Consider the following 9766-nt stretch of genomic DNA (forward strand, 5'->3'; position numbering starts at 1 on the left):
TGACCGGCGCTGACGACATCAGACTAGCGGCGAATAGGGCATACACTTCTTTTGCTTTCTCGACGCTCCCCAATTTCTGCGTCAATTCCGCCAACAGGGTTGGGTCGTACATCGTGCTCTGTGAACTTCCGGTGAGTTGGGTTGAATCCATCACTGCAGATCTGAAATCGGGCAAAACAAAACTGGACTGAATTTGGGTTAGGGTTTCTATTTTATAGAGAGACAACGAAAGTAGAGAGAAGGGAGAGTAAATCAGATTCCGTCGATTTGGGATTATTGGAGAGAGAAAGACGACGGTTGCTTTTCTGATGAAAAGATGGTGCGGTTGCAGGCATGATGTAAGCAACCGTACAACTTCCATAAATATCGGCCAGATTTTGAATTTCAAAATATCTTTTTCCCTCCTTGACCCCTTCCTCCAGGCTTCCCTTGACTTCTTCCTTCAGGTTCTTCTCTAGCTGATTCCCTTGACCATGTCCTATAAAAAAAATGAAGGTTCCAGACTCCTAGGTCAAGGTTAGAGTATAAAATATCGGTTTCCTTCTGAGTCTGGTGCTTCGAATATATTTTTTGGATTTTCTAAGTTTGAAAAGTAATTAAACTATTTACACATTTTTTAGAGTATTCCTGAGATTCCCTGGTTCAGTTTGTATTTTCAAAATTGTTAACCTACTACTTGATCCAGGAATTCATCGGGAATATCCCCTCGTCTGTTTAGGCGATAGTAGGGAGTGCATGTAGTGGAACTTCGTCCACAACACACAACTCTGAATTATCCCTATAGACTTTCACTCTATGACCATTGACAAGGAAATGAACAGAGTTCGGAGCACTTCCCTGGATCTCCACTGCTCCGTTTGCTCGGATGCCGATGATGGTATATGGGCCGATCCATTTAGACTTCAATTTTCCTGGCATTAGCTTGAGCCGGGACTGGAAAAGGAGCACTTTCTCTCCCACATGAAGTTCCTTGACCCGGAGATTCTTATCATGCCATAACTTCGTCCTTTCTTTGTACCACATGGCAGACTCAAATGACTCCAGCCGAAGTTCCTCAAATTCTTGCAATTGTAACTTCCGCTCTTCTTCGCAAGCTATCGGTTTTATGTTCAGTTTTTTCACTGCCCAGTACGCCTTGTGCTCAATCCCAACAGGCAAGTGACACATCTTGCCAAACACAAGTCTGTAAGGCGACATTCCAATAGGCGTTTTAAAAGCAGTTCTGTAAGCCCACAATGCGTCTCCGAGCCTCTTACTCCAGTCCTTCCTTGACGGATTAACTGTTTTCTCCAATATCGCCTTGAAATCGCGATTAGAAATCTCCGCCTGGCCATTAGACTGAGGATGGTACGGAGTCGACACTCTATGGTGAACACCATATTTCTTCATCAAAGTCTCGATGGTGCAATTACAGAAATGAGTTCCCTGATCCGAGACGATGGCCCGAGGAACTCCATATCTGTTGAAAATATTGGCCTTCAAAAATTTTGCCACCTCCTTCGATTCGCATGTTGTGGTGGCCTTAGCTTCTATCCACTTAGACACATAGTCCACTGCAACCAATATATACGTGTTCCCACAAGACGATGGGAACGGTCCCATAAAGTCCATTCCCCACACATCAAAAATTTCGCACACGATCACCGGGACCTGAGGCATCTCGTCTCTCCTTGAAATTCCCCCCGTCTGCTGGCACCTCTCGCAACATTGGCACAAATCAAGGCATCCTTATTTAGTGTCGGCCAATAAAAACCACTGTCCAAGACCTTCCTCGCTGTCTTCCTTGGTCCAAAGTGGCCTCCACATGCTAAGGTGTGGCAATGAATTAACACATCTCTTTGTTCCCATTCGGGAATGCAGCATCTAATCACTTGAACTGAGCACATTTTCCACAGGTAAGGGTCGTCCCAAAAGTAATATTTAGCTTCACTCCTAATTTTCATCCTCTGGGCCCGGGAAACTTCGCCTGAACTTGGCATCTCTCCCGTGACCAGGTAGTTGGCTAAATCAGCAAACCACGGTTCTGCATTTAGTGTGTGCTTCCCCTTATCCGATTCCCCTAGACCGGTCAGAGCCAAAACTGCTTCCCAGTTAGGTGGTCTCGGAAATTTCTCCAGAAGGTACAAATGCTCCTCGGGGAAGGCATCGGGTATGGCCTCTTATGTTTCCCCCTGATGTATTCTGCTCAAGTGATCAGCTACTCTATTCTCCGTTCCTCTTTTGTCTCTTACTTCCCAATCAAACTCCTGCGAGAGTAACACCCAACGGATTAATCTCGGCTCAGACTCTTTCTTAGACAGCAAGTACTTAATCACCGCGTGATCCGTGAAGACTATAACCCTCGACCCAAGGAGATACGGTCGAAAATTTTCAAACGAGTATAAGACCGCCAACATTTCCTTCTCCGTGGTGTCATAATTTTTCTTAGCCTGATTCAGCATCTTGGAAGCATAGAAGATCACATAGCTTTTTCCATCAATTTTCTGTCCTAGGACAGCTCCCCCAGCAAAATCGCTCGCATCACACATTATCTCGAAAGGATGGTTCCAGTCTGGTGCCCTGATAATTGGTGATGATACTAACCTGTCCTTAATCAACTGGAACGCCCTTTCGCATCCTTCGTCAAAGACGAATTCCACATCATTATGTAACAACCGAGTGAGTGGTTGCGCGATTTTTGCAAAATCCTTGATAAACCTCCTATAGAACCCTGCATGGCCTAGGAAGCCTCTCACCTCTTTTTGGTTCGTAGGGTATGGTAATTTTGATATCACATCCACCTTTGCTTTGTCTACTTGAATACCTCTCTCAGAAACCACATGACCCAGGACAATGCCTTCAGTCACCATGAAATGGCATTTCTCGAAATTCAACACTAAATGCTTCTCTTGACATCTCTGTAACACTAGATCAAGGCTGGCTAAACAAGTATCAAATGAGTTCCCATATACGGTGAAATCGTCCATGAATATCTCAATGCATACTTCCAACAGATCCGAGAAAATGCTCATCATACACCGTTGGAAAGTTCCCGGTGCATTACACAATCCAAACGGCATTCTTCGGTATGCATAGGTACCAAAGGGGCACGTGAATGTGGTTTTCCCTTGGTCCTCTGGATTAATGTAAATTTGGAAATAGCCGCTGTATCCATCAAGGAAACAAAAGTACTGTTTGCCAGCCAGTCTTTCCAGCATCTGATCAATGAAAGGTAGGGGAAAATGATCCTTCTTTGTGGCTTCGTTCAACTTCCTGTAGTCGATGCACATCCTCCATCCTGTCACTAGTCTGGTAGGTACCAACTCATTCCTTTCATTCTTAACAACCTGTATTCCAGATTTTTTTGGTACCATATGGACCGGACTGACCCACTCACTGTCAGGAATGGAGTAGATAATCCCTAGAGCAAGCAATTTTAACACCTCCTTTAGGACCTCCTCTCGCATGTTCGGGTTCAGTTTCCGTTGTGCATCTCGATGAGCCTTCGCACCTTCTTCTAAACGAATGTGGTGCATACAGAGATCCGGACTTATTCCCACCAAATCTGAGAGAGTCCATCCTATTGCTTTCTTGTTTCTTTTGATGACTTCTAATAACTCCTTCTCTTGCTCCTTGGTCAGGTTGCTGTTGACTATTACCGGAAATGTCTCATCCTCCTCCAACTAAGCGTACTTGAGGCCTGGTGGAAGTGTCTTCAGCTCCTTTCTTGTTCCATTCGTCTCCTTGGGGCAAGGGATTTTTGCCCGCAATTTCTGGTGATGCCTCCTTCCCAGACCCAGGAGATGTTTCCAGACTAGCTACGTGAGCTAATCCCTTAGATTTGGCTGACTCAGGACTTCTGCAGAATTCCATAATGGCCTCCGTGAGTTCCTCATCTGTCAATTCCGCTGTGTTCATTGCTGCACACCATCCTACAACTTCTCTGTCAATCGAATGACTCAACTCCGAGTTGTCGATTTGTTCCTGTATAAATTCCGTCTCAAGATACTCTTGGACTAAAGGGTTAATAACATCAATAGCATAGAGATTCTCAACATCTAAAGGCCTTTTCATCCCCCCATCTATGCTAAAGGTATACTTTTCCCCGTTATAGTCTAAGCAAATTGTTCCATCAAAGACATCGATAATGGTCTTAGCGGTACGCAAAAATGGTCTCCCTAAAAGTACCCCACTGGACTCAGCAGACTCATTATCATTCATCTTGATCACATAAAAATCAACAGGATATAGAAAATCATGCACCTTGACTATAACATTTTCCAACACTCCTTCAGGGCAGATGCAAGTTCTATCTACTAACTGGATCACTACCTTGGTAGCAACCATTCTCACCCCAGTCAACTTCTTATAGATCGAAAGCGGTAAAACATTTATTGACGCCCCTAGATCACACATAGCATGCTCGACCTTGATATCCCCTAGAGAGATGGGTAATGTGAACATACCTGGGTCGGTGCATTTTGAGGGCATCTTTCTCTTTTGTATCACAGCAGACACAGTCTCCCCGATCACAATCTTCCCATCTGGCTTGGTCTTCCCTGCAATAAACTCCTTGATAAACTTGTTGAAGGCAGGCATTTTAAGGGCTTGCAAGAATGGCAGGTTGATTTCCAACTTGCTAAAAATCTCCATGAGATCCTCTGTATCATCCTTTTTCTTCTTTGTCCCCTGGAAATGGTTTTGCTCGTTTTACTGCATTTGTGGAAGTCCCAGCCTGGGTTTCATCAACTCCCTTGTTTCCTTCCTTGCTCACTCCTTTCGGTTCTTGGTCTAGGAAGAATGGGTGTCTTGGTCGAGATAGGGACCCCCCTAAATCTCTCTTCTGGAGGTCATCTTGAACAAGGCTTTCCCTGGGTCTAGGGTTATCCCCTTGATGCATCTGGCTTTTTTGTCCTCCACTAACCTGCACGGGTACTTCCTCGTCAATCTCCACAGTCGGCCCTTCATAACCCCGCCCAGATCTTAAGGTGATTTGACTAATGTTTGCTCGATCTGGCGGTTTGACGGTGGCGGGAAGTTTCCCATCATTCCCTCGCATCTCATTCAAGGAAACTGCGATCTGGGACAGTTGCTTTGCCATCATGTCCATGGCAGCCTTATGTTCAGACTGAGCGTCTTGCAATTTGTGCACACGTCATTGTTGGAGTGCAGGTTACTCTGCATGAACTGCTGTGAATTCACTAGATCATGTACCATGTCGTCCAAACTCCTCTGTGGTCTGGAGTTAAATTGACCAGAATTTTGTCCTTGACCTTGGTTCTGACGATAGTTACCTTGATGATTGTTGTATTGGTTGTTAGACCCTCGATTTCCCTGATGGTTGTTGTACTGGCTACCAGACCCTTGATTCCCTTGATGATTTGGTTGGGAATTCTGGTAGTTCTCTTGGTTATTCCTCTGATGAGGTGGCACATAGGAGCTCCCTGGGTTGTTCTGATTCCTATTTCCCCAATTAGTATGGTCCTGATTCCTGTGCCCCAGCTGCAATTGCCCCTCTTGACCTTTCCCTGACCAGTTGGACTGCCTCTCCGGAGGGTGTGCATAATTCGTGAGCTGAAGTGGGGGTGGCTGGCCTTGATCATGGTCAATCCATCTGAAGTTTGGGTGAGTCCTCCATGGAGCGTCCCTCTGTCTTCCAACTTCCCATCGAATTTGCCTGAGCTTGACACTCCCCTTCGCAGGGCTGACTGTAGTATGGTTGAAGTTGCCTTTCCTCCTGACCAGGGGGTTTCTCAATTTCCACTGGAGCATGCGGATTGTATTTCTCAATTGCATTTAGCAAGGCCTTTTCCAGTTTATCGATCCTATCTTCCACCTTCTTGTCTTCTTGTTCCATCACTGCATTGGCTGATCCTCTCCTCAATATGCTTCGCGGGTTATCATAGGCCTTCTTCGCCTCGATTAGCCTTCCCAAGGTTTCCCGAGCTTCACTTGCCTTATTCTTGGTAAAATTTCCCCCGCTCGAGGAGTTCATCAAGTCCTTTGATTCAGGGTTAGCACCATCGTAGAACAGATAGTAAGTCTCCGCTTCTATCATCCTGTGGTTCGGACAAGCATCCAGCAGCCCCTTGAAACGGGACCAATAAGAACTCAGAGACTCATCATATTCTTGTTTGCACTCCCGAATCTCCTTCTTCAAGGCATTCGTCTTGTTGGATGGAAAAAAGTAATCCAGAAACTCTAGTTTAAAATCCTTCCACGAGTTGATCGAGTCCGGTGAGAGCCTTAGCAGCCAAGTGTTCGCCTCCCCTTTGAGAGCAAACGGAATTGCTCGAAGACGGTAGTCCTCCTCTGTTGCCTCGTTGGGTCGCTTTTGAATGCTGCATAGTTTACTGAACTCGTTCAAAAATTCATAGGGGCATTCGTTACTACGTCCAGAGAAAGTGGGTAGAACTCCAAGTACATTCGTCTTGATATCGATCGACCTCCGTCGTGGGTTCGAGACTATAGCATGAGCGGGTTCACCGTCAAGATGTGCGATGAGCGACCCTATTTCCGAATCAGGGTCTACTGGATGAGCCATATTCGGGTCTTCCTCCTCCTCGGTCTCGGAATGCTCTGGTTCTGTTGACGACTCCGGGTTCTCCTCTGTCGACGAATTCCACTCTTTTTCACTCTCTGACTCGAACGGGAATGGATCATCCGTCCTCAATCCTGATCTGGTGGTGATGGTAGATGTAGATTCCTTGACTCGCCACCTGTATTGGCCACTCCCTGACCCAGATGAGCTTGCCCAACTTCCAGAATGGAAGCCTGCGTTCATAAACTGTCAAGGAGAAAGAAAATAACAGAAATTAAAATATTTACACCAGATCCTTAAACGAAATAACAATAAACGCCATCCTTCCCCGGCAACGGCGCCATTTGAAAGTACGATGTATGTGTTCACGGTGCGCACAGAAGGAAATAAACAGGTCCCCTTGGTCCAGCAAATCCACTAGATCACGCGGTCTAGGAACTCGTTGGTCGTAGGAAATCCTGGTCGTCGGACACACAGAGCACTTCTTTCAAAAACCTTCAACCACTTTACTACACCTAGTATAGGGAAGTAGGGGTCGATCCCAAAGAGAAGGATGCGTAATAATCATGTTCAAGGATTTGGACTTTTTTTTTTTGTGTTGGCTGCTGCCACGCATTTTTCTTGGGTTGAGGAAACAAATTAAACTTGACTTGGGAATCTTAAAACTCCTACGCTAATAGTTAGACTTAGGCGAAAATAACAAGAGAACGTTGCAAGAAAATTAACTGCTCAATCACCAGATCTAAGAAAACTACTCTAATTACCTAGACCTAGGAAACAAACTGACTGTGGGGACCATGACTGAAAAAGCAGGGTACGGACGAAAAGCTGGCAGAATAACTAACTCGGGTACTAACTAACAACGACATCATCTTCTTCAACCAAATTGAGTAAAAAACACAAACTCATAAGAAGAACAACATGAACGAAATCAGAGCAGAGCAAACTCAATCTAAATCAGATTGATGCATAACAATGAAGAACTGAACGGATCTACATATTCTAGACGAAGTAAAACAGGAAACAAGCAGAAAACTCAAATCCATCTAACAACTTCCTTTCCTCACTTCGGATCCAACCTCAGACGCTAAATCCACTCCGGATCCAAGCGTCCGACACAAACTCCTCCCAACAGAAACACTTCATCACTTCAGATTCAAACAACAACCTCCATTCAGTCAATAAACCACAGATCTATCACCAAATTCACAGATCGAGTACCACAACATCAAAATAAAACAGAGATCGACATAATACTTGTTAAAATAAACTCTCAGCAGCAAGATCTACGTAATTCAACTCAAAATATCACAACTAAACGCAAACCAACAGAAGCGAAAAGATAACAAGTAACATCAACAGCCAAGTCGACTCCCGAAAGTGAAGTTCGACTGCAAAAGTGCAAAACAACTGAAATTAAAAGAGATTGTATCTTCGTCCACACGCGGACGGTGTTGCAACTGAGAACTTCTAAAGAAATAAACCCTTCGTAACTCGAACTACCCCAGATCTCCCATTCCCAAGTGTGTGTTATGTGTGTGAGCTAAAAGAGAGTGAAAAAGTGATATCGTTGTGCGTTGCATGCTCTTCTATTTATAGGCGTTGGAGTGGGGTCCAGCGAGGTATAGATAGACTTTGTTGCCCTCAGCCACTGACTCCCTCCGTCACGCCTTCTTTTCTTTTGAATTCTGCTCACTTCACTTCATTCCTTTGCTAGATCGTTTCCTTCAGCATTCCATCGATCTAGCGATTTTATCACACACCTGGCTTAGGAAACATGTTAGACCCAGTAAATTGTAACGCTTTTTACTATATAACCGATGCATGAAATTAGTCTTTTCAGGCCTAAACTATAAATAGCACATTTTTCCATTTCATTTCTTGGTTGTTGATGAAATTAGATGATTGAGAGACTTGTTGTTCCTCTTGAAGAGGATTTCCTATCCAATTCCTAGATTTATGTTGCTTGGTTCATCAATTCTTAGTAAAGTATGGATCAAGTAAAGGTATGCTTTGAGGTTTGTGGTTTCCTTGAAGATCTAGCCATGAATACATGTTAGCTATGTTGTAAGTGCCTTAACTTGCTTCATCAATGACTTTGTATTCCAATTTCCACCCTATCCAATGTTATTTCCTTCTTTGTTCATCTTAGTTTCCTTATTTCTTATTGGGTTGCTCTTATTGATAAAATTGAAAACCAGTTCTCACAAAAATACCTAGATCAAGCATCACAAAAGGGTAAATCTTGAATAATGGATCATAAATTACGTGGAGTGGCATGGGGAAGTTGAAGGAGGGAATGTGAGAAATTGGGATGATAAGAGGGGCTATGATAGATTCGGGAGGGGCAATCAACGAGGGAGAGTTGAGCTCTATGGTGATGATAGAGGTGACTATGAAATAAGGTACCATGAAGATGGACTTGAGAAGGGAAGTAGAGGGATATGAGCTCCCATGTCTCATGGAGAGTGGCATTCTAGGAGGGTGGCCATAAGGGGTTTGAGAGGCGAATTGAAGAAGAAGTCTCATATAGAGCTTGATTGAGGCCTACCTACCCACGTAATGGTGTTGACACAAACCAAAGAGGTAACTCATCAAGTCATTTGACTACATCCTTTTCTTTCCATTTCTCACATAAGCCTCTTGATGTATATGGAAACGTTTCCTCTTCGATGAGCTTAAACCAAATTAGTAGAGAAAAAGAACGAGAGAGAGAGAGAAAAGGCTTAAGAGTGAATGTAGTCTAAAAAGCCAAAAGAGCGTGGTAAAAGACAAGAGTGTGAGGTGCAAAAGTTATGAGAGAGAACGGTGGGGGTGAGAGAAAAGAAAAATATCAAATGAGAGAAAAACCACAAGCACAAGTGAGTAAAGGGTGCTTGTTAGATTCTAAGGTTAACCTTGGGTGGGCACCAAATGATCCTTTGCCTCTTGCCCTTGGTGAGGAAACTAAACTCTTACCCACTAACACTTCTTCTATATCTTTTTGTGTTGATGAATTTGTAGGAAATTTAATTGAAGGCATAGGTGTGAAGCATCATGTTGTACATGGCTTGGAAACTACTCACCCGGTGAAGGAACAAGAGGAACGAGGGCAAGTGGATGAACTCCTTAACCAAGGTTTAAGTGCACTATCCTTATCTCCTTGTGACGTTTCATTGAATGAGATTACATTAGAGAAGCCCCTTTGTGTTGATAGATTTGTTATTGACGACTTGTTTAAAAAGTGGTCTCATGAGCTTGAATCTT

This window comes from Salvia hispanica, chromosome 2 (genome assembly GCF_029641045.1).
Source record: "Salvia hispanica isolate PSC_SH4W2 chromosome 2, Shi_PSC_v1, whole genome shotgun sequence".
Lineage (NCBI taxonomy): Eukaryota > Viridiplantae > Streptophyta > Magnoliopsida > Lamiales > Lamiaceae > Salvia > Salvia hispanica.